The sequence below is a fragment of the Dromiciops gliroides genome, chromosome 5 (assembly GCF_019393635.1).
Source record: "Dromiciops gliroides isolate mDroGli1 chromosome 5, mDroGli1.pri, whole genome shotgun sequence".
Taxonomy (NCBI): Eukaryota; Metazoa; Chordata; class Mammalia; order Microbiotheria; family Microbiotheriidae; genus Dromiciops; species Dromiciops gliroides.
Window position 1 is genome coordinate 7,335,189 of NC_057865.1, and position 26,837 is coordinate 7,362,025.

Genomic DNA, 26,837 nt, shown 5'->3' on the forward strand with positions numbered 1-26,837 from the left:
TCCTTTTGCAGATGAGGAAACTGAGGCAAACAGGGTAAAGTGACTTGCCCAGGGTCATACATGTAGGAAGTGGATTGAAACTCAGGAAGATGAGACCAACTCTTGCCCTAGCACTCTGCAATATGGCATGTTAATATGAATATATGGATCACCTGGAATTGATGGAGCTGCCTTATTATCCAAATGGATTTTATGAGACCCTGGAAAATGAATGCCCTTTGACTAAAACTTCAGGCTGAACCTAGATAGCTAGCAGAAAAGTCCCTATTTACTAACATCTTTCCCCAAGAGAGTAAATACATCAAAATGTCCCTTTTGACCCTTCAACTAATAAGTACACATTCACTATCTTCTTTCTCCAAAAGAGTAAATAGATCTTATTCTTTCTCTTAGCAAATATCTAGGCATCCTTGTCCTTGGTAAACCCTATGTCTTTACGTTACCTGTTATATAGTATTTGCTCTAGGTTGATTTGTATAATGCTAAGAAAACTGACAGCACCCTGTAACCAGTGAGCAGCGAAAAACTTATATACCCTCAGAAAGAAGGAATCTCTGATCCCTTTTGGAAAGGGTCTCCAGCATGATTATGTTATTTCTTCTTGGTACAAAACAAACAGATACTATATTTTTCCTGTCTGTCTCTGATCTGGTTTTTACTTTATGAGACATGTCCTCTGATCTGTTTTTTTGTTTGTTTTTTTTTGTTTGTTTTGTTTTGTTCTGTTTTGTTTTGTTTTGTTTTTGGTAGGAGGACAGGTATGGAAACAAATTGTAGGAGGTATTACACAATTCATTTCTCTGATCTGTTTATTACTTTTTGTAGGAAACAGGCAAATAAAAACTATATTTAATTGTTGACAGGTACCACCTAGCTGCCCCAAATCCTATGAAAAGAGCCCTCTTAAAAACAATGGCTTTTAGGGCAGCTAGGTAGCACAGTGGATAAAGTGCCATCACTGAATTCAGAAGAACCTGAGTTGAAATCCAGCCTCAGACACCTGACATTTATTAGCTGTGTGACCATGGGCAAGTCAATTCACCTTCATTGCCCCACAAAAAAACAACAAAACAAAACAAAACAAAAAACAACGGCTTTCATTTTTTCCTCCTGTCACATGGAGGATCACTACATGCTTTGCCAGTTGAATTAATTGTGAGAAGCTAGAAAGGAACTGTTACAACACCAAAACTGTCAAGGGAAAGCATCTGACAAATCCTGCAGCTGAGGAGTTAGTGGACAGCAGAGATGAGTCAAGTTTAGAGACCTGGGAAGAGGAACAGTGGAAAGGATTTGTGATCTTTAGCATTTCCCTAATTTAAAAAATTATTATTATTATTATTATTATTATTATTATTATTATTATTATTATTATTATTACTGCAACCTGAGTCCATTTTTTAAAAAACTTCCCTCCATAACTTGAGATCAAAAGAAAGACTTGGAATGCCAAAGGCTTACCTGAGTTTACCTGAGGTCAGTCAACAAGTAGAAAGGGATGATTTTCTTACAGTTTGGTATTTACATGGGAATATGGGAAGAGACTAATGCACCATTGGACTCCAGACAGGAGGGAAGACACTCTTTCTACCTACAGATTAACACAATGGCTTCCTGATGCACCCTGATTAGGAGGGCCCTGAAGGGTTGAAAAGGGACTTTTCAAAGGGACTGTCCCTGAAATCCCCTAAGAAGGGAAGGGAGAGAAAGTCAAAACCCTGTCCAGGTGACTTTCCTGCACCCTTCCCCCCTCCACCCCCCAATCACAGAAGAAAGCCCTAAGGACTTTCTGCCAGTCTGCCCATAGAGTCAGTAGTAATTTATACTTTTAAAAATCATGATTTTTCTCTTTACTATGCAGCTGACTCTGATAAGAACAAAACAAAAATAAAAACAAACAAACAAACAAGCCCTTTATTTCCCAGGAATTCTGGATTCTAGGTATCACTGGAGCAACATACACTTGTAAATCACACCTGGGCTTTCGGCCTGATCCTAAACATAATATTTCCAATGTCATGGAAGGAAGGAAGGAAGGAAGGAAGGAAGGAAGGAAGGAAGGAAGGAAGGAAGGAAGGAAGGAAGGAAGGAAGGAAGGAAGGAAGGAAGGAAGGAAGGAAGGAAGGAAGGAAGGAAGGAAGGAAGGAAGGAAGGAAGAAAGGAAGAAAGAAGGAAGGAAGAGGGAAGGAGGGAGGGAGGAAGGAAGAGAACATGAATTTCTTAGATTTTTTTTTTACATTTAATTTGAGGCATTAACTCAAATCTCTGCTTTACCCCCCTCCCCACTTCTTCCCCCAACAACACTAGAATGTCTTCCCAGATCTAGGGGCAGCCAATTTGCATCCTAATAAGAAAGATTTACAAAGCAAAGACAACACTTAGGGCTCCCAGCAATTATTCTTTAGGTCTGAGTCTTAACTGAATTCCCTTAAGAAAATGCAGTTCAAAAAAAATTTTTTTTAATTTAAAAAAAAAAAAACAAAAAACGAAAATGCAATCCAAAGGATGGCTTTCTCTCCTTTCCTCTTTACTCCCTGTTCTCTTCCTAGACCCTAGAAATGAAGGCTGAGGGGAGGGGAATCTGCCTTTGGCTCCTGCATAGGCCAGAGGATTTAGCAATCTGCTCACACCAACCATGAACTTTCCTGCTCTCATTCAGGACCTGGTCTCACTCTATAAAGCAATATGAGTAAATTTATTGTATTGGATAGAGTTGGACAAGGCTTTTGCTTTTATGGGAATCTTAGAAAGAGTAGAAGTGGTTTGCCATTTTCCAATAGTGATCCAGCCCATTCTCCTCTTAATTCTCAATTCTGGTCTCAGCTTATTGCTGTCTCTATTTTTCATGCCCATTATATATACTTTTGGAAAAGCTCTTTTGGGGACTCATTCAGTTAAATATTGAAATCTGCACAACAGACATTCTCCATCCACTTAGTTAACATTGTGTGGATGGACAGGCTAAACTCCTTTGAGGGATTACAAATCTCTTCTGAGGAAGCTAGGTCATATGGTAGATAGAGCACAGGCCCTGAAGTTGGGAGGACCAGAGCTCAAATCTCACCTTAACACTTCTCTTACTATCTATTTGACCCTGGGCAAGTCACAACCCCAATTGCCTTAAACATCCAGGGCCATCTCCAGTGATCCCGATCCATATCTTGCCACTGCACCCAGATGACTCTGGAGGAGAAAGTGAGGTTGGTGACCTTAAATCTAATTCAATGCAAGTCATGACATCATGTCATGGTCCTCCTTGGGAATGTTAATATGAATATATGGATCACCTGGATTTGATGGAGGTACCTTACTATCCAACTGGATTTTATGAGATCCTGGATTAATATGAGCAAGTTGCCCTTTGCTCAGACTTCAAAGGGAATAGACAGTCCCTATTTACTTTCCCCAAAAGAAAAAACAAAGTCAAAGGCCCCTTTGAAATTCCCATTCACTATCTTCTTCCCCAGGAAGAGAGACCTCCTAGTCTCTGATAATACCGGTTCCTGTTTCCACCAATCTATTCATTAGTATCTACTTTAAGTTCAGCTATTAAACTGATTTGTATTGTTTGACTAATTTACATTTGTAATGGGTTTATCTGTATCATGCCAATGAAGTGATTCTGTAAAGTGTGAGGCAAGTAACTTAAAAAAAAAAACCCTTACAAAGAAGGGTCCCTCTTAGAAGGGAAGTCTCCATGTGATCATGTGTTTTGTGAACTTTCTTCTTGGGACAATAAAATGTTAAATTGATATTTTTTTTCTGTCTATCTTTGAAGTGTTTTCATAGGAGGACAGGTATGTTTTTTCTGTCTCTGATTTGTGGGAGAAATTAAAAATTATTTCTCTGATCTGTTTGTAGGAGACAGGCAGATATATCATGTTCTCTGATCTGGTTCATTGTAGGAAATATAAGATGTTGTAACTTCTCTGATCTGTTTTTTAATTTGTAGGAGAGATTAAACATTATTTCTCTGGTCTGTTTGTAGGAGACATGCAGATAAAAAAGCTATATTTTAATATTTGACAGGAATGAAGGACAAACAAAAACAAATCTTTTCCAAGAGAATGCCATGTCCTGCGGTTTGATGCAATCAGTACCATCCCTAAGAAATCAGTCCTTGCTTTGGATTCTGCTTGAGATTCCCTCCATTATTGTGGCAAATGTGTCTCTCTTGTATGATTCATCTGATATTTATTATCAGAGAATTATTGAACAAGACCATTTCAGTTATTGTGTCAAGAAGTCTTGAATGATATTGATGTCTTGATGGGAGATCCCCTGCTATGACACAATTACTAAGACAGCATTTTGGCCTGCTACCTAAGTTTCTCTGTTAACCCTTTTAGGTACTAATGACAGCTACTATTTATAGATTATCTGGTAATCCTTTTAGCCTCCTCCATCAAGTTGATCCTTTTGTTTTCATCGACAAACAATAAGCACAACAGATTCTTATATTATCTGCATTTTTTCAATCAATTTCGAGATGGCAAAGATGTCATCCATGATTTACTATCACTTTGAAAGTCTGCTCATGGTTTACCATTGCCCTCAAGGATTCCCTCAATACCTGGATAAATGACCCTCAAAAAAAGATGCTGTAAACATGGGGAAGAAGGCATATAACTTGGTCATTGTTAATGTTCATTTTCTAAGTCACTTCTTTGTGGTATGAAAAAGGTCTGAGATTTTTTTGCCCAGGCTTTGATATCTTTGCCTCCTTTAGACAACTTGTAAATCAATTCTACAATATCCTCACACATATATATCCTTTTGCATGGGGAAAAGGGAAGGGAAGGGAATAAGGCAATAATTACTATGTGCCAGATAGTGCTAAGCGATTAAAAAAAAATCTTGATACTCACCACAATCTCACAAGGTAAGATATTATTATTATTATTTTCCCTATTTTGCAGTTGAGGAAAGAGAAGCAATCAGAGGTTAAGTAACAGGCCTAGAATCACACAAAGTACATAAGGCTAGATTTGAACTCAGGTCTTCCTATCTCAAGGTCTAGCACTACCTACAATGCCACCAGTTGCATAGATTTCCTGCATGCATACTTGATTCAGTTTGGCTTCTTTTCCTATCTTCATTCTCTTTAACCCCATTTTCTTCCTTTATTGTTTCCTCAGGGAATGGGATTGTTGGGCCTAATTGGCACAGTTCTACTATCCTTGATGGACAAAGCCATTTGTTGTAATATTTTTTACAAATCTTTTCCATTTTCCTTCTGATTTTATAATTATTTCTATTTTTGTTCATGCTTGCCCTTAGGATGACTTTGCTTAATTGGATTTCTTGCAAAACATTTTTTTTTACAATGGGTGATATGCATTATTATTATGCCCACTGACTTCCCTTTCACTCCTAAAATTGTCTGATTATATGAAGAAGAAAAAAATATAATCTATAAAAAAGTGAGAAGTCTTGACCAACAATAACGCTTATGAATTTTTCTTCACTTTTCTTCTGTTTTACTGGACAGTCCTGAGGTCTGGGACAGGAGTTTCCTTATACCCTTGGGGGGGGGGGCAGGGATGGCCATTTTAGCTACAATTGCTAATGAAGGAAGGCTATTTACTAAACCATAGTAGTGTCTGCATTAGTAGAGGAAAGCCCCAATTTTTGAAATACTATATTATTGGAGTGTGAGAACCACTGATGTCAATATTGTCTTTAAGTGTGAGAAAATGGGTACTTGTCTCCTCTCAATGAGGATATAACAGTCAATCATACCTCCTGACCTGTTTTTTTTTGTGGGGTTTTTTGTGGGGCAATGGGGGTTAAGTGACTTGCCCAGGGTCACACAGCTAGTAAGTGTCAAGTGTCTGAGGCCGGATTTGAACTCAGGTCCTCCTGAATCCAGGGCCGGTGCTTTATCCACTGTGCCACCTAGCCGCCCCCTTGACCTGTTTTTAGGAAAAAGGTCTCAGATCCTCTCCTCCCCCTTTGGCTAACAAAATCGCATGGTTCAAGGATCCATGGTCTTAATAAGGTCCCCTCAGGAGTTGTGTCCTTATAAGGAAGAATAAGGTCCATTCGTGAGTATGCCCATATAATGAAAAACTGATTACGGAGGGGAATACTGCATTCAGATTAGCTAGTTTTTGCTCGTAGATTGTAACCCTTGAGTAATTGGACCAATGATGAAAAAAGAGAGGGTACATTCACATTAGGGACTAAGGTTTATAACAGGGACTGGGAGGCCCCTTTCCTGGCACCCACTAGTTGCACACTAGGGTGCATCCTCACAAGAAGGAAATAAACAAGCCTTTGTCACATTTCTGCTGAGTTTCCAAGAATTATTGAGAAGGGGATTGTTTTCCCTCACAGTAAGGTTAAAACAGAAACTCATTTTATGACAGAGTGAGGTGATAACCTGGATCTTAATTGCATCCTCTGGTATTAAAATAAAATAAACCTTGGAACTCTAATTTATCATCCAGGATATTTCCTCAGAAATTAGGTTTCATTAATTTTGCCTATATTTTATAGCTATTCATCTGCACAGAGTCTGCTTCCCCCCAAATGATGTAGCCTCTCTAAGTTCAGGTCTCTCACACTTTTGTCTTCCTATCTCCAGCCTCTGACCATCAAGCACAGGGCCAGAAACATGGTAGGTGGTTAAAAAATGCTGACTGAACCAAAGGAAACCAATTGTCCTCCAACTGATCTTTTCATTGCTTTTGTGAATTGCCAGTTCAATTGAGATTTATCTGCATATCTCAGTTTGGTAATTGATATCCTAACAAGAATTGTTTAATAGAATGGAAAGAGGTAAACCTCACACAGGGTCACAGTGATAAACTCCTAGGAGTTCCTTGACTTTGTGGAGACTTTCTGCCCTAGAAACAGCCCAGAAAGGGCAGCAAAGTGACAGAGAATGACTGTTGTTTGGAAGTAAGTATTGTGATAGAAACAGGGGAAGATGTAGGAGTCTAATGAAGCAAAATTGGAGCTGTCCAAGGTGGTCCTGGGATTGCCTAACCTCTGAGTCTTACCTTGGAAAGCAGAAGACCACTAACTATGGGGAATGATATAGATGTGAATACTGCTCACTAAAGTTTGCAAATGAGACCAAGGGCAGGGGGAAGGGACTTTCCTAACTCTAAAGTGTTCCCTACCTGTGACTTACTTTTAGTATCATTTTTGCAATGGTAATGATGGTGATGGTATCTGAGCTTGGGGATTCATAAATGTAGGGTACTCTTGGTGTGGGGAAGACCCTTCACCACTGTAGATCAGCAACTAGCTAACACAATAGAGTTATGAACTGCTTTGGCAGTCTGTTGAATCCTAAGAACACTCTAAAAATCATGTTTCTAAATTTATGCAATAAAATAGAAAGGGTTTTGAAGGAAATCACTTATATTGAAATGGTTATATGGGTGTACTATGTATATATATATATATATATATATATATATGCATATATATGTGTATGTCTATGTGTGTATATACATATAGGTATGTATGTGTATAGACATATATATACATGCATATATTTTTTCGTAAAGTTCATATACCTTAATATTAAAACATGTTTTTGTTATTGTGATCACTGAGAGATTAAGGGGCTTTCCCTGGATTTGCCATAAAGTACAAGGTGAAGCCTGAACCCAGGTCTTCAGGTCTCTAAGGCAGACTTTCTATACTGTACCATCATGCCTCATCACTATCAGCATAATTTCTCAAAGTACAGCCCATCAGCCAGTCTTGGGGGTGGCACAAAGGAGGAACTTTCAGGTAAGGTAATTTACAACAGGACCTTTGTCTAACACTGAAGAATTATTTTTTTCTTCATACATTAAGATTGAATCATTTATGTATTGTTATTTTAACAATTTTACTATTATAATTAGTCAGGTAAAGGTTAAACTAGATAGCCTGTGAGTTCCCTTTCAGTTTGAAGAGTCTGTCAAATGTTGTAGCATCATTCTGTTAGGTTAACTTTAAGAGTTACATGAGATGGATTGAATTCTTCCATCTGCTTTCATGGGTGTTTCTTAGGGAAAGTTTGGGTTCATTTGAAGAACAGCTGTTCAGTGTTCCCTTCAACATCCTTCCCTCCCCCTTACCCATGGGCTGCCTCAGGAGTCCTCAACAGAACAGAGCCATGGAGGTGGGGATGTGGGAGTAGGGAGTGTGGGTGAAATTTGCTCATTCCTCTTACATGTTCATGCATGCTCAGGGCTGCTGAGAGCTGAGTTTAGCGATTCCATGGTGCTCTTTAACTTCACCCAGCATGGCATGTGCATCCTTATTTGTTCCAAATCAGTGACTAGTTTATAAAGCAGATTATTATAAAGTTGATAAACTCATCCATGGCTCTAGTATTTTCTTGGAAATGGAGTGGAACCAATGGAAAAAGCCAGGAGATGGATTGGGGAAGTACTTTGGCTCCCCAGGAATATAGGCAAATGCAATTGCTTGGATAAATGTTTGGATGCACTTTAAATAGTTGTCTTTCATTAATATTAGGGATTAATATCCTTTAGCCATTATATTTTTCTCCCTCAGATTGAGTCCCAGAAGGGAATACTGACTATGATCAGAGGGTCAAGGGATCCTGGCTCCAGAGATATAAGGGGCCTTGAAGGGCATATAGTATAAACAAGGAAACTGAGTCCTGGAGTGTTTAAGTAACTTGCCCCAGGACACATAGAGCAAGGATTTGAACTCAGGGCCTTGACTCCAAGTTTAGTGTTCTTTCTACTATACTATTCTGACTCCCTGTGAATTAACTTTTCAAACTATGTATTTCCAGGTATGTCAGAAAAGATATTCATTCATCTTTCACTTAGTAGAAATATATAGCCCCCAACACAGTTGAACACTTCACATACTGTTTGAATCCTAAAACTTCAAAGGAAATGGATCATTTGCCAGGTATAAAGTAATGATAGCTGAATAATGATAGCATCTATGAGTTAAGACAAAAACCTCCTTGCACAAGGCAAAAACTTAATGAATTAACATTAGCTGTCATTTAGCATCCCTACCCACCACCCCCAAACAAACTCATTGTCCCCACAATAATGACCCCAAGGCACAGGTCTGTGATGCAGAGCCCATCTGTGGGAAACTTGTATCATAGGAACTCTGTCTGAATGGCTTCCCTCTCCTTGCAAAATGTGGTACACATGTGCCAGACACATGAAGAAAAGGAGGCATGATGGGAAGATCCTAAAGAGAGATCTCTCCCTCTGCTCTATTTCTCTGGACTCCATCATAATTAGTACCAGAGAGGACCCTTCAGAGGTAATATTTGTGCCATTCTTGATTCCACATAGACTTCTTCACCTGGAAATGTATTTCATAGAAGTACATCAGTCAGTCCATAAACATATATTAAGTATATATTATGTGCTATGTACTGTGCTGAGCACTAGGGACACAAAGATATATAGAAGATGGTCCCTGACATCAAGGAGCTTAGTCTCATGAGGAAAGATGATATATGAAAAGAGGGGAAGGGCAAGGAGGGTACCTTGTAGGCACCTGACACCCATTGGCACAAGAGCCAGAAGAAGACCTTCTGTAAAGTGTCCCTTAAATAAAGGATCTGGAAGTAGTTCTGATGTCTACCCTCCACTCTCTCCTATGAGAGAGAGATAGAGGGTGTTGAGTAGGTGTAAGATTCAAAGATTTTTTTTTAATTTGGGGGAACATGATTTTCTAGAAACAGTAGTGAATTCCCGGTGAGCAGTCAGGTAGCAAATGAGACACATTTGGCATACTGAGTTTCCCAGATGAATTATGGATTGGGAAGGAAATGAGCTCAGCTATTCTGACATTCACACTGTATAGGTTATTGACATCTCTCAAGAAGATCCAAAAAGTTTAGTCATCATCAGAGAAAAATGACTGTTGGAGAATCAGTGATGGTACAAAATTATGAAGTTTCCTGTGACCCTGGATTCCAGAAAGCTGAAACAGTGAGATTCAACAGTGGCAGAGCTTCAGAAGGTTGAAAGCACTATATAAATAGGGTCTATTTGGCATAATACTGGACCTAAGTAAGGAAATCCTAAGTTAAAATTCTGCCTTTGTGCCATACAAAATGGAGAATACCAGAAGTGTCACAGCATACTGGAGACTCTTTCTTCCTGGGCAATATGCTCTCCATTTATGCCACAAGTCTTCGGGTGCAGTCCCCTAGGTCCTCTCACCTTGATTATTGCAAGAGCTTTGGACTCCCTGTTTAAAGGTTATAAATCATATTCTACATAACTATCCCACAAGGCTGTCTGAGGCTTTGGTGTATACTGTGCAAACCTGGAAGTCTGCTGTTGCTAATATGTAATTTAGCGAAGTTCTCAAATGACCTTGAACAAGTCCCAGAGAACTTCAAATCACCATTAAAAGAAAGGGAAATACTGGTGAACCCAATGGTGCCTTTCTTTCTTTGTATCCCCTCCAGGTATCACAGTCTCAGGTTCTTCTTAGCTTCTGCTGAGTGATGTTCCTCTGCATATGGAGGGGAAAGCTCCTGTATTGGTCCCAGCTCAGAGATGCCCAGAAACTCAGAGCTGGACAGAGCATGAGAGATGATTTTGTTCCACACTTTCATTTTACAGATTAGAAAGATGAGGCTATTGGAGATAAGGTGTCTTGATCCAGGTTACACATGTTTGGAAATTGTTGAGGCGAGATCAGTATGCAGATCGTCCAATTCCATAGACAGTTTCTTTCTACCATGCTCGATAAAAGAATTCTTGTCTCCCCTTAAGGGGGAAGGTGGGGTAAACTATTGCTTGTAGAAGAATGGAATGGAATGAAGACTCACCTTACAAGGTCATTGTGAGCATCCACTGACCTGATGTATACAAAGTGCTTCTTAGCCTCAAGTTTCTTGATCTATAAATTGGGAGGGTGAGATTTAATGACCTTGAAGGTCCTTTCTAGGTCTATCTAAACCTGAGGAATTTCTCTTTTTATATATTAAAAAAATTTTATATATTAAATTTTATATATTAAAAAATATTAATATTATATATTAAAATTTTATATATTAAAAAAAAAGAAAAGAAATTTCCTGGGAATTTGATGCAATGAGTATTTACTAAATGCCCAGTTTTTGTCAGGCTTCTTCTTTTAGGAATTTACAACCAATTGGATCCTAATCACAATGCCCATCTCTCTCTTGCCTTGCCTCCATCCTCTTCCTGCAGTTCAGAATAAGTACTCAACTATTAGCAAACCCCAAGTTAATTTCTGACAGAGGATTAGCTTCAAATACTATAGTAAATTAAAAAGAATGATGCAGCAATCATACCCTTACTTTTTATTATTATTATTTTTAATAATTAAGCCACAATGGTGGTGCTAGAGGCATTTTCTAGAAATTTATGGCTGCATGGGAGAAACTGATGTCCTAAACATTGCCAAATGCCAGGGACTCCCTGTTTTCAGGATTGGCAGTTTTCCAAAGAAATCCATTACTGGAGAGGGGCTGGGGGGGGGTTCAAAGGGGATGTTTTATTTTTCCCTAACATGGGTGATATTAAAAATAAGAAATAGAGTTACGAGCAGATAACACCACGTGGGGCACAATTACATCCATAATTACCAATACAAGGCAAAGTTGGGGACTGCATATAGAGTTGTATTTTCCATCACAGGAATGTTCCATCTACAAGGAATATGCAAGCTGCTTTTAACTGCCTTTTATTTTGTTTTCCCTTGGATGTAAATAAGAAATAATTAAGTACCCATTTATTTGTTATTGAGGTATCAAAACTCTTGGCTGTATTGTCCTGGGAGTCACAAGTAAAAGGATTCCCCCTCCATGAATTCCAGTGTCACCAGGCATCTTGACAAGGTGGTATGAATACAGCAAAGGTTTATTGGTCTTTGAGCTGGAAGGAAATTTAAAAGCCATTTATCTTCCCAGCTGAAGACAAGGCAGAAGGACCTCCTACTTCCACTCCTAGTGTCATTCACTCTCCCCACAATCTCAAGGTTTACCAGAGCAGGCAACTGCTATTTACTCTGGACCCCCTCAAGGGAATACCCCCAGGTGTTGTGGGATAAGGGACCCCAAACCCCAAGGAATTCTTGAACTTACCCCGGGGGAAGGGCAGCTTTGTCTCCCAGCTCAGGAATGGGTGTTGTAGAGATGACCCTGGTATGCTCATAAACAATACCAAGGGCTGCAAGATGATATTCAAGACATGGATGGATGCTGCATATCCATATCCTACTGATACTCCATTATCCAAAGATCCCCTCCCAGTTATCTGTCCCTTCCTATTTTTTTTTTATTTTCTTTATTTTTTCTTGCTTTGTTTTGTAAATATACAAAAGATCACAACTTTCCATAGTGATCCATACTTGGGCCATATGGTCCTCAGTCTGAATAAATCTTTTTATTTTACAAAATTCATGATTGGTCTCTAATTCTTTTGGTGAGCTAGCCCCCAATCCAAGGTCAGAAGTACCCCAACACAGACAAATGTAGGTTTTTACATATTTTTTGCTTCCACACAACCCTGTTCACTATGCTCACCCATTATTTCATTGTTTCTCACTAATTATCATCACAAGTACAAATGACACCTCTAGTTCTCTCTCTGTATATCATTTATCCCACATTCCCAATGGCTGACTTTGTCACATGTACTCCACTGAGAACAAGTAACTGGCCTGTAATAAATTGAGATATTAACAACTGTGTATCCCTTCCACCTTCCTTGTACATCCACCTGTCTTTCAAGCAGGGGCAACCCAGAGTCTTACACACGGTGTGACATCACACGTGGGCCATACTGGAAGGTTTTCAACATTGCCTATAAAGGGACTCATCAATAGAAGAGCAGAACCCCCATTTCCATTAGGAATTTTTTGAAATGTCCATTTCTTTGTCAAACAAAAACAACAACAACAAACCTTTCAGATTTCTGTGAACTCCTCTGATTTAATAATATAAAATAGATAAAAAAGAAAAACAAAACAAAACAAAACAAAAGAAAAACCCTTCTGTGCCTGAGATACATGGAACAGAGGCCAGTGAATACTCTTGATGAGTCATAATCCAACATTTGCAGATGGTGATAACATTATTTTTTCAATTATTTTTAATGTTTAATAGAGGGGTAAATACAATTATAAATCAAATGCTTGAAAGTTTTATAGTAATATCCATTTGAAAAGATGGATGAGAAGGTTGGCATACTGTCACAGTGGGCTTCAGTTGAGTGGTCAGTGGTGCTAGGTCACAATAGTTTTATTTGTAAATACATAATCCATAGACTCACCAAAGTGATTTTCCCAAGGTTCAGATTTGTCCCTCTAACTCCCTTACTCAGGAAATTACAGGGCCTCCTTATCAATGCTAGAATGAAATAGAGGAGGGGCAACTAGGTGGCACAGTGGATAGAGCACCGACCCTGGAGTCAGGAGTACCTGAGTTCAAATCTGGCCTCAGACACTTGACACTTACTAGCTGTGTGACCCTGGGCAAGTCACTTAACCCCAATTGTCTCACAAAAAAACAAAAACAACAACAACAAAGAATGAAATAGAGGGGCAGCTAGGTGGCACACTGGATAAACACTGGCCCTGGATTCAGGAGGACCTGAGTTCAAATCAGGACTTCAGCCACTTGACACTTACTAGCTGTGTGACCCTGGTCAAGTCACCTAACCTTCACTATCCCACAAAAAAAAATCTCTCTCTCTCTCTCTCTCTCTCTCTCTCTCTCTCTCTCTCTCTCTCTCTCTCTATATATATATATACATATATATATATATATATATATATATATATATATATATATATATATCTTTAACCTATATCTGATTGCTCACCACATCAGGGAGGGGGAAGGGGAAGGTGGGAGGGAATGAGAGAGGGATAGAATTTAGAACTCAAAATTTTAAATAAATAAATAGAATAAAATACAAACTTCTCTGTTGGACATTGAACTCCTTTCACAAGCATACTCTTTCCTATCTTCCCAGGCTTATTCCTCTCTCCACACCCTATTGTGGGATTTAGACTTGGACATGGGACTGTGCTCTATAGATATGGGTGTGGATAAACTATTAGCCTAATTCCTTTCCTTCCCTCAGAGACTGAGGCAGCATAAAGGGGTAGAAGGATGAAAATTCCCACATGTTGGGAGAGTAAATTTATATAAACAAACAAATAATTATAAATATGTAAGCAATAATGCTTTTAAAATTAAACATCTCTGCATAAAAGCTCATCTGATTGTTCATGGATAGATGGAAGTAGGGTGCAGGAAGGACACTCCATACAATTAAGGGATTTTATCAGTGAGGGTTGGAGCTATGTGAAGAGCCTAGAACCCAAACCCCATCCCCACCCCCAAGTCCTCTTAAGGGTGCCAGAGAACCCTGGGGAAGTAGTGAAACGTAAGCTATTTGCACTTTAGGAAGTGGGGGCCATGGGAGTCTATGTTACATTCCATAGTATTATTTGGTTTTTGTTTGTTTTGTTTTATGTATGTATGTATGTATGTATATATATATACATATATATATATATGTATATATACATACACACACACACACACACACACACACACACACACACATATATATATATATATATATATATATATATATATATATATATATATATATATATATATATATAGTCTCCTCTATTAGATTGTAAGATCACTGAAGGTAAGGACTGTTTTGTTTTCTTTGCATTCTCAGGTTCTGGCCTAGGGTTGGGCATATAGTAGGTAGTTAATAGGTATTGATCAATAAGTGAGGAATTCATTAGAGAAACTTTTCCTTTGACTTTTTCATTTCCCTGGCTCAGTCTGAAGAGGTCCGAATTTTTCCTCTAGATGTATTTTTAATCTTTGACTTTTTGGTCCTTCACAGTTTTTCCCTGGGGAGAGTTCAAAGTATTAAAAGTTTATATTGAATATTATTAATCCCATCTTTTATCTATCAGAGATAAACCATGTTGAAGAGATAGGTTGGGCTCTTGCCAGAAGGAAAGGCTGAAAAAATTAAGCTTTAATATGATGGGTGTATGATAAGGGTTCATATTTCAATCATTAAAGAATTTCTGGAAAATAATCACTTTCTAGTTTTAATCTGATCCAGTTTGTCATTTTTGTCTTATGGCCAAAGGCTCTTCAGGGTGAGGAGTTGGTTTGGGTGGAACTCTCTCCCTTCTTTTGCCCATATGTAAGAGGCAAAGAATCAATGTCGCTGCCAAGTGCCTGGGGAGGGACACTCAGGCCCTTTTCTTGGTGAAAAAGAAGAGGTTTGTTTGTTTTGGAGGGAGGGGTCTTGTTCTTATCAAGAGTGTGTGATGGATCTCCTGGATTTCTGATCACAGAAAATATAGAAGCAAGCCAAGGTAGAAGAAGACAACAGAAGGTAGAAGGATGATGGATAGCAGCCAAGGCAAACTAAGTGAGATCTGCAAACAAATGGGGCGAGCAGAAACATGAGGAGAGAAACATGTGCACATGCAGAGATGATGAGACCAAGCAGGTAATGCTAATGAAACATACTGGGCCTTTCACCAGATTCTTTAGGACCAGAGACCATCCAAGAGACCACTTCAGGTACAGAGAGGCCCTTAACACTTCCCATCTCTAACTGGAGCCGAGTCTTAAAGGAATGAAGGGACCCAACCCCCCAAGGAACCCTTAAACTTTTCCAAGGGAAAAGCAGCTCTGTTTCCTACCTCCAGAATATGGCTTGGCTGAGCATAACTCTGGTACTACTGATAAGCAATACCAAGGTCTACAAGATGATATACAAGATATGAATGGGTGCTGCATATCTTACTGATTGATGTCCCATTATTCAAAAATCCTCTCCTAGTTGTGATTTGTAATTCCCTCCCCTTTCTTTGATTTGTAAACATACAAAAGACCAGGTCTTTGCTTACTGGAGGGGGATAGTGATTCTAGATTCATGATGAGTCTCCAATTCTTTGGGTGAGCTAGCACCCCAATCCTGGTTGCAATTCCCCCGATACCTTCAAGTCTCACAAATACTCTACTTCCTTCAAGAATCCTTTCCCCTTAATGCTAGCTATTGCCTTTCTCTAAAATTACCTCCAAATTATCCTGTATATGTCTTGGAAGCATATGTGATAGCTTATTTCCCTAATTAGAATGTGAGCTCTTAGAGGGAGAGATCTTAACACCACCAATAACCACGATGCTGTGGTTACTGATCTAGAGCAAGACATGCTGGAAAATGAATTTAAGTTGGAAACACTGCCAACAAGAAGATTAGTGAAGGTGATGAAATTGCAGCTTAGCTATCTACAACACTAAAAGATGATGCTGTTGAGGAGCCTCACTCAACACACCAGAAAATCTAGAAAACTCAACAGTGGCTACTAGAGTGGAAAAGATCAGTTTATATCCCAATCCCAAAGAAAGGAAATGCCAAGGAATGTTCAAATTACTGAACAACTGCACTCATTTCACATGTCAGTAAGATTATGCTTAAGATTCTGCAATTAAAGAGAACCAACTGACTTCATCTAGTTTAATTCCCAGGTCAATGAATTGCCTGGGGCTGACCAGACTGTGTTGATTCCAGCTTCTGATTATTTTGTATATCTCCCTAACTCTCCCCATTCAGAGACTCCCAAGCTTTCTTTATGTGCATTTGCTTCTTAGGTAAAACAGTTCACTTTATGAAATTAGTCCATACTTAACCCTCCCAAAGATAATCTCCTCACTCTCAGCTTATGTAAAAGAACATAACTGGTGAAACTGTGACATAATCAACCCCAAAAGTTGATTACCTTCACTCTCCCTGTGTTCTGTACGCTATATAAGCTGTCTTTCCAACCCCACTTTTTCAGTAGTGTTAGCATCTGCTATGCAGTATCCCAAGTTTTAACTTCTCTGCCCCCATTAAAGACCTTAATTTGTTATATTAATTGTTTTCTTTAAATGTCAGGTTGACAGCTCTTGCAATATGTTGACTGAGAATTACCAAAAGAGTTGGCTGGTTTTCAAAGAAGCAGAGGAACAAGAGACCAAATTGCCAACATTCACTGAATTATGGAGAAAGCAAGGGATTTAAAGGCTGTATACTGTCACCTTACTTAAGTTATATAAAGATTAATCAGAAGCCAGAAAAATGATCATCAGGAAAAAAATATCAACAATGTGCAGATGAAACCACTCTGATGACATAAAGCAAAGGAAATTTAAGAAGAATCTTGATAAGGGTAGAAGAGGAGAATGTTAAAAGCTGTCTTGAAGCTTAAACACACACACACACACACACACACACACACACAACCTAAGAAATTGGCAACTATTCCCATCATTCCCTGGCAAATAAAGGGAAAAGAAATGGAATCAGTGTCAGATTTTATATTTTGGGAATCAAAGATTACTGCAGATGGCAACTATAGTCATGAAATTAAAAGATGCCTTCTCCTTGGAAGGAAAACTATGGCAAATCTGGACAGCTTACTAAAAAGAATAGATATCACTTTGCCAACAATCATGCTTATAATCAAAACTATGTTTTTTCTAATGGTATTGAATGGCCATAAGAGTTGGACTTTAGGGAATGCTGAGCTTTACAAAATCAACACTTTCAAATTGTGGTCCTGGAGAAGAATTTTGAAAGTCCTTTGGACAGCAAGGAGGTCAAGTCAGTTAATCGTAATTAATTCGGACTCCTCACTAGAAAATCTAATGTTAAAGCTTAAGCTTAAATCCATTGGCTACATAATGAGAAGACAAGACTCTTTGGATAAGAACTTGATGTTAGGAAAGATTGAAGGCAAAAGGAAAAGAGGATGTCAGAAGATGAAATGGATAGATTATATGTAAACAATGAACATGAATTTGGACACAATGAGCGACAGTGGGGGACAGAAGGGCCTGGAATGCTATGGTCCATAGGGTCATGAAGACTAGGAAATGATCTAATGACTCAACCAGCAAAAGGACTTTGTTTATTTCCCCAGAGTTTTTACATCATATGGCCCAATAGTAAATGCTTTTGGACTGACAATGGATTCTGAATACCTGCTTTGTGGACTTCATGCTCTTTTTGTATTTAATGTTAAGGCTAAGATTCTAGCTAGTCTGTCTAAAATATCTAATGAGAGGTTGCCAATAAATTATAGGCTTTAGCAAGAGTTAGACCTTTAAGCATTTATTAAGAAAAATAAGAATTTGGTAAAGAGAGAAAGAAAGGCCTACATACATCTATCTATTAAAGGGAGAGAGCATTCCTAGCTCCCTTCTCCACCAGAGTCTTCAGGAAAGAGAGTCAGAGCACCAGGCACCCCCTTCTTCTTCCCACAAGCAAACGTCACTTCCTGACGCCAAAGAAAAGACACATGGTCTTGCCATCAGAGACCATCACCTCATGGCGGAGGTTTTCTATAGTAAGTCTCCAGCAGGTGGCATCATTCCAATCATTACATTAAGGACTATTAAAATCCTGGCCACTCTCTATTTTAGCCATATCTCCTATTGTTCCCTTTCAGGTATTTGAAAGTCCAGCCAAACTAGTCTATTTACAATTTTCTATATACAACCTCTGTTTTCCCACTTCTGTTTTTTTGCTGACATCTTCCTCTTTCATGCCCAGAGCCCTCAGTTTTTCCAAGTGTTCTTTAAATTCCTCTGATTCTTTAAAACCTAGCTCAAATTCAAATCTTCCATGAATCCTTTATTGATTTTTCTCAATAATGGTCATTTATGTCCACTGGGCTTTACATAAGAATTTATTTGAATTTACTCTAGGATTTTCTTGTCCCCAAAGCCAGAAGCAAAGGTAAGGGAAACAATGGCCCTGGGGCATCCCTTTCCTGACTGGGGTCTGCTTCTCCTAGAGCACTATGTCAGGAAAGTCCCAAGCAGGAATCTCTTCACCTTCTCCAGTTCTGTAGTCATAAATTTTAACCAAATCAATTCTGCCATTCTTTACTCCCCTTTGGGCCTAGTCCAATTCCTATAAATTTCCCAATGAGAATATTTTTCCTTAGTCGCTGCTTTCCTATGTTTATTATTTATCCATTAAAATATAAGCTCTTTGAAAGCAATAGTTGATGTTGCCGTTTTTCCTGTTGCCGCAGGCTTAGATTAGCATTTCTGCACAAAATGCTTAATAAGTATATTTTTGTTCATTCATTTATTCATTCATTCATTTTCTTATGCTAGGAGACATTATATTTCTTTGTATTATTATTATCTGTTTATTATTCCCATTGGAATAGGAGATCTTCATGCCTTATCAACACCTTGTATTTCCTCCAACTTTTAGCACAGTACCAAAGGCATTTTCTACTCTCACATGGCTGGATAACAATTTGTGTGGGAAACTGGATCCAGGATTCTTGGTTAGGGATGAATTGTTTTAGAATAGCTGGGCCTCAAAGTATTTTCTGCTGCTTCTGGGAGTCCCAAGGCCCTTTGAGGGGACTGTGAGGAAAAAAAAATATTTTCACAATAAGATTTAGATGTTTTGAATTCTAATACAGTAAATATCAAGAGATATAACCTACAGAAATAAAAAAGCTTTGGGGGGGCAGGGCTTGGTAATTTTTGAGAGTGTAAAGGGGCCGTGAGACCATGCACTTTGAGAATGACTGAGTTTTCTTCAAATTCAGATTCTTTAACTGAAGGCTCTTTTTTTTCTTTTCTTTTTTCTTTTTGCAGGGAAATGAGGGTTAAGTGACTTGCCCAGAATCACACTTCTAGTAAGCATCAAGTGTCTGAGGATAGATTTGAACTCAGTTCCTGCTGAATCCAGGCCCAGTGTTTTATGCACTGTACCACCTAGCTGCCCCCAACCGAAGGCTCTCAACTCAGTGTGCCACCTATATGGTAATATGATATCGTGGGAAGAGAACCATCAGTAGTGTCATTCTGAATGGGAATCTTGAATCTGTCATGGAACCTGTGTATGACCCTGGCCAAGTTAGTCCTCTCCTCTGATTCTCAATTCCCTCATCTGTGAAATAATCTGCTTGGATGTCTAACTTTCTTTCCATCTCTAAATGTGATGGGATTGTGACCAAATACTAACTAATATGGATCAGATATGACTCAACTGTTATTTAGGCTCCAGATGTGTCTGAGATAAACTCCCATGAATTTATTCATCTTGATGATGCAGGACTATGTAATACAACAGATCCACACACATACATGAATTAGTGTAAAACATGTAAAGGACTATAATATGCTCTAATGTTTTATTATCACTGAACTGTAATGTTTGAAAGGACCTTGAAAGTCAGGTGGTCTAGGTAATCACTGGACTTTCCAGTGTAGAATGAATCCAAGTATTCATTTAGCCATTATCTGAAGAACTCAAATGAAGAAGAATCCCTAAGCAGAAAGGTAATACAGTGAATAAAGCAATAGCCTTGCAGTCAGGAAGTCTTGAGTTGACTAGGTAAGTCACTAATCAGTTCCTGCAATAGTTACTTCACCTTGAAAATGGGAATAATAAAGCAGGGCTGTGGTGAGGATAAAATAAAATACTATTTTTCAAGTTCTTTGAAAATCTTAAAACATTATATAAATGCAACTAGTATTATCATTATTGATGATGATGATTACAACCTCCCAATGCACCCTTTTCTACTTTTCAAGAGCTCTAGTTACAAAGAAGGGTATTTTTGTTTTGGGTTTGTTTTTGTTTTCCCCTTCCCTTTCTCTCATCAGATCTAAAGCTGCCTCCCTAGTTTCCTTCCTTGGAAATATTGACAATGATGCTGATTTATGAGAGTAATTTACAAGATTCTAAATTCCCATAGTACCCTAGGACTCACTCTCACTCTTATGCCCTAGATCTCCTCTCTCTCTTGGGTCTCACAAACACCATGCCTGAATTAGGTACCTAACCACTGTCATCTTTCAGGATGGTTCTGGAAAACCACAAGACATTAACAAGCTTTTCCCACATGAGCCTCCAGAAATCTGTTTCCACGAATTCCAAATCTTAGATGATATGGTGAACATTATCTCTTAGAAGCATAAACCATAAAAACATGGAGAAGCCATTCATCTTCTGAGTATACTTATACATACACACACACACACACACACATACACACCCTTCTTATATGTGAGAGAACACAATATCATTCTTCCTGGAACTTGACTTTACTTGGTACCTACCATCTACAACCTCTGTATTTATGTGAATTAGGAAAGATGAAGACTTCTGGGCACATTCCAAACAGCAAATTCTCAATTCCAAGTTTGGTGATGTGCTCTCACTAACTATTCATGGCAAAGGGTTATTGTTTTGCCACCTACCAAGTTTGGGACTTGGAAAAAAACCACACACATACATTGGCCCCAAAAGATGGGAGACCTGTTGAAAACACAAAAGTCAAAATAAAATATGCATTGTATTCCAAACTCTAGTTTTAATCAGCTTCAGTTCAAATACCTTTATCAATGGAAACAGGCCCAACTTCTGTAAAACATTTTTCTTGTGCACATAAAAGCCACTGACTTTCTCTCTGAACCATTTTGGTGTGTTAATCCAGCAACAAGCCACCATTAAGTACATGCAGCTTTGTGTGAGGCACTGGGCTTGCAAAGTAAACAGTGAAAGGACCCCTGTCTTCAAGAAGCTTACCTAATAGCTTGGAGGAAGGATGACAACCATTGATAAGTGCATATACAATGTTGTTCATGAATAAACTATGCAAATAAACTACAAAGTAATTTGGTGTGGGTGGGGAGGTTCAGATTCTATGAAGGTACTTGGCATCTGGAAGAGGAAAGGGGTATAGATAGGAGAGAGCAAACCTTAGTGAAGGTAAGACGATTTCTTTTTTAAAATTTTTTGAACTCCAAGTTATCTTTGCAGTTTTATTTTTTAATTTTAATTTATTTGATTTTTAATTTCTGGAATAAAAAAGCATTCCCATAGTATAGAACACTTTTTAAAAAAGATGATTGCACATGAAACTGCAAATCTACTGTGCACAACTTGCGATTCCTTTCAAATACACAACAAAATTATCACATTAATTTCTTTATTTTGCCTTTTTTCCCCTTCCATTTCCTCATTCTCTAAAGATGGTCATGATTAGACACAAATAGTTGTGTATATGTAAAATGATTCTACACATACTTCTATTTTTTAGTTCTTTCTCTTGATGCAGATAGCATCTTCAAATGTCATGAGCCCTGATTTCCAATCTTGATTCTCAAATGCACTGAATGCATGAAAATAAACAAGTCCTGTAAGCTCTCCATGTCACAGGTGATAATCTGCCCATCTCCTCAGGAAGATTCCTCTTACTTCCAGAATTACAAGTGTGGACTAAAGTAACAATAGAAACAGCATCTATGGAAAATTTATGATTCTGTGTTATTGAAGATATTTAAACAAGCCGATTTCAGTGGGAGATACAGGATAACCCAGGGAGGTTGGTCACATGCATGTTATCTCTACTTAACATGTGAGAAAAGTAAGGGCCAGAAAGTTGATGACTCATCCAAGGTCACACAACCACCATGGTCCAAAGTCAGGATTTAAGTCTAGGTCTGGGTCTGATTAACAATGTTTCTTATGTAATACCTTCAATAGGGATCCTAAGACCAAACCTCAGGAAGCCAAGAACCTTTATGACAAGTTTTCTACTGTTTGCCTGTGGGCAAATCATGACAGGTTTGTCAGAGTCACAAAGAGAAAAAGAAATGAAAGGCAGTGCTTCCTGACCTTCCTGGCTGTCACCAGTCAGAAGGTATCAACCCAGAAAGCCCTACGAGGCTAACTAGAATGTCAGAGGAGCCCCAGCGGCATCTCCACCTCAAAAGGAGACATCCTGTCAAAAGTGGCAGATGCTTTCTGCCCCTATGCTTTGGTTCCCTGATTAAACATAACCTGATTGACAAAGACGGGTAACTCTCTAGCCATGCAATCTGACCTGAGGAGTGTCCTATCACAAGAAAAAGGATGGATTCAATATCAAGGAGCAGTTCATGCCAGAGTCTTTGCTTTCACCTCTGAATTGTGCTACTAGAGTCCACATTTGTCAATGATGAATCACAAGATCCCTTCCCCCACCCTTCTCCTCCCTCCCTTCATCCTCTCTCTGTATATATGTATATGTATATGTATTTATATGCATATATAGGTACATGTATCTCGATATATCTACATATACAGGAGGGGGAGTGGGAAGACAGGCAGGTAGCTAGGTGGCTCAGTGGATAAAGCACTGTACCAGGAGTCAGAAGTACTTGAGTTCAAATTGGGCCTCAGATACTTACTATGTAACTCTGGGAAAATGATAATCTCTATTTGCCTTGGAGGTAGCTAGGTAGCTCAATGGATAGAGCACTGGGCCTATAGTCATGAAGACCTGAGTTTAAATTCTGACTCAGATACTTATTAGCTGTGTGACCCTGGGCAAATCACAACTTCTGTTTCCGTTAATCCACTGGAGAAGGAAATGGCAAACCATTTCAGTATCTTTGGCAAGAAAATTTCATGGACAGTATTGGTGTGCTATGTTCCATGGGGATATGAAGAGTCAGACATGGCCAAATGACTGAACAACAAAAAATGCATATATGTATGTATGCATGCATATATTTATACATATCTTAACTTGGTGCCTAGTCTTTTTTTTTCTTGTGAAGAGCAGAGGAAAAAAAATAGAAATGAGGAGAGAAGATGGCGAAAGAAGGGGGGGTAGTATTTCAGTGTCATACGTAAGGTACAAAGATGGCAGTCACTATTACACCATGAACAATGACAATATTAAAATCCCCAATATAACATTCGGTCAGAGGAACTTTTTAAAGCTTCATCATTGGTTCCATCATTTATTTTTACTTAAATTTTAGAGAGAAAGAGGCAGGTAGAAGCATGCCAAGAAGGAAGGGTTCAGTAACTATCCCAAAGGACTCTCATAGAAATGCTCTGAAATTGGAAACCCTCCTGTATCAGAATAGTTTTCATTTTGAACATTTCTTAAAGGGGAGAAGAAAAGCTAACTTCTGTCCCATCACAGAGTGTTTTGACTTGTGAATAATTCCTTTTATTCCATAAGAAAGGCTACTTAATAATTTAGCTCATATGCTGGTAACAATCTGTTACCATTAATAATCAAACACAGAACAAAGTACTGGGTAAAAGTGGAGTTTGGGGACTATCTAATTTCAATAAATAAGTTATTTTTAAAAGAAAGCCTACAACCAAAATCGACTTCCCAAGTCGAAGATTACAAAGATATGATTAAGTAGCTGTTTTTGTGAATTGGTTTGGTTTCCCTATAAAACAATCCTGTAAGACTCTAAGCTGCATAAGAGTCAACAGAGTGATATTGCAGGCAAGAAAGTAAATGTGAACTTTGGCTGCATGAAGAAGCATTCATTCTGGAAACAAGGAGCTGTGACCCCGCTTCTCTAGGCAGATCACTTGGAGCAAAATGTCAGAGTGGAGCCTAGTCTTTTAGGAAGGCCAGTGCTGAGCTGGACAGCATCTACAGAAGTGCAACAACTTGGGGAAGGGCCTTAAGGCAATGCCTCATTCTGAGATGCTAAAGCCACTAGGAGTATTTAGCCAGGAGGAAAGAAAGCTAGAAGTGTGTGTGGGGGGGGGGGGCGGGGGAGAAGAACTACTTTTAAGTACTTGAAAAAGCTTCCATATAAAAGAGAGATGCCCAATATGAACACAACTTGAAGAACAATCTACACATTGAAAACACTGTAGATAGAACAAGCCACGGGAAAGACACAGTAGTTCTAGCCAACGTATTGTAAAACAGAAAGTCCAGCGGATTTCACCACTGCATGGCTGCCTGCTCACCTCCTGGCAGAGAAATGATGAACTGACACCATGTAGAGAAGTATACAGCTGGGGGATGGACAATGGGAGAATGCATTTTGCTGGCCTACATAAGGCTTAAGATGGGGTTTTTGTTTTATTCAGTAATGGAGAGGAGGAGGTACTGAAAGGGATAGAACAGAAATACTGCTAAAAATAGTTATTAAAATTCTGATGCAGCAGCTCAAATGTACAATCCTCATTTACTTTTAATTTTAGATTAGGAATTCAATTTTTAAAAAAGACTTTATTAATCACTTCCTATAAGATAGACACTCTGCAAGGAAGTGAAGCTATACAGATAAAAACAAAATATTCTTTGTCCACAGGGAGAGTACATTCTAATGAGGATGGGGTGAGGCAACATTGTCAGAGATGAATATAAAATTAATGTAAAATAAATTTGAGGGAATTGGGGGGGGTGAAGGTGGGGAGAGAGTGAAGCCCTAATTCTTGAAGGAATCAGTAAAGGCCTTTCATATGAGGGGCCATGTCACTTGTGACCAGAGGAAGCAGACAGCAGCTGTGGTTGGACATTGAAAATAGTAAGGCTTGAGGTCTAGATTAAACAGTCAAGCTCCTTACAGTTAGAACTCTCCAAAGGGGGAATGGGGTACCCTGGAAGGAAGCTAGTTTCACTTTCACTCAGGATCATTAAGCTGCTATTGGGAGAATACCTGTTAAGTATATAAAAGTGTGGATTCCTGGGGCAGCTAGGTGGTGCAGTGGATAGAGCACCAGCCCTGGAGTCAGGAGGACCTGACTTCAAATCTGGCCTCAGATACTTAATACTAGCTGTGTGACTCTGGGCAAGTCACTTAACCCCAATTGCCTCACAAAAAACAAAAAACAAAACAAAAAAAAAGTGTGGATTTCTAATATATATGAGTTTGGGCTACTTGGCCACTAGAGTCCCTTCTAACCCTAAAACTTGCTGAGTGTCTGATTTATGTTTTAGATGCTTTGAAGAATTCCAAGAGGTAGAGATCAGGGCAGCAATTATTTTAGGCAGTGAGGACAGCCTATACAAAGGTATGGATGGAGGAGATATAATAACACACAACAGAAGTACCAAATAGCCTGGTGGCACTGGAATATAGACAGTGTATGAGGGAAAAATATGCAATCGATCCAGAAATATAGGTTAGAGTTAGATCATGAAGAGATTTTATTGTACAACTGATGAATATGTAGTTTCCTGGGGGTAATAGGGAGTCACCGGAGATTCTTGAGCAAGGGAATAGCACGGTCAGGTCTGTTCTTTATGAGAATCACTGTGGCAATCATTTAGTGGATGGGTTAGGTAATGGTAAAGGCTGTACATAAGGGGCTGTTTGAGGAGGTTACTACAATAGTGTGTGTAGGAAATGATGACTGCCAAAACTAGGGTGATATCAGTTTGACTAGAGAAAATAGATTTTTTTGGAGACAAGACCTGGGAAGAAATTGCTATAGGGACTGAATGAACGGGATGAGCAGAGAGTCATTCAATCAATCAGCAATTAACAATGACATTGACAGGGATTTAACATTGTGAACTAGTATTTGAAATGACAGATGCTTGAGAAGCACAGGGGCAGAAAGTTGGCAGACAAGATAATGAACTAAGCAATGGACATGGTGAGTGGGAGATGCCAATGGAACATTCAAATGGAAATGTCCAATGGAAAGTGAAGATGTGGGGCTGAATATGAGGCTTAGATATGGAAACTTAGAAATCACCTACTTAGAGATAATAGTTGATCTCATGAGAGTTGCTCTAATCACAGAGACAGGAGAGCTAGAAAAAAGAGGGCATAAGTCAGAGCCATGGGATACACACACATGGTGGGGTGGGCTATGGAATATAATCCTAAGAAAGAGGCTTGGGAGAATCAGACACCTAGGAAGAGAATCAGGAGAGAGCAACGTGATCAAAAACCCAGGCAAGAAAGAATATCCAGAAGATAGAAGTAGTCAACACTGTCAAATGCTACAGAGAAATCAAGGGAGTGGGGGAAGGGAAAAGAACAAACACACACATAAATAGTCCCT

General features: G+C 38.8%; 1 protein-coding gene across 6 annotated transcripts in view; it reads right to left on the reverse strand.

The window, feature by feature from the left end:
* The window catches only part of DGKB (diacylglycerol kinase beta), a 692,138-nt gene that overhangs the window by 602,231 nt on the left and 63,070 nt on the right, over window positions 1–26,837 (reverse strand). The window lies entirely within an intron of this gene.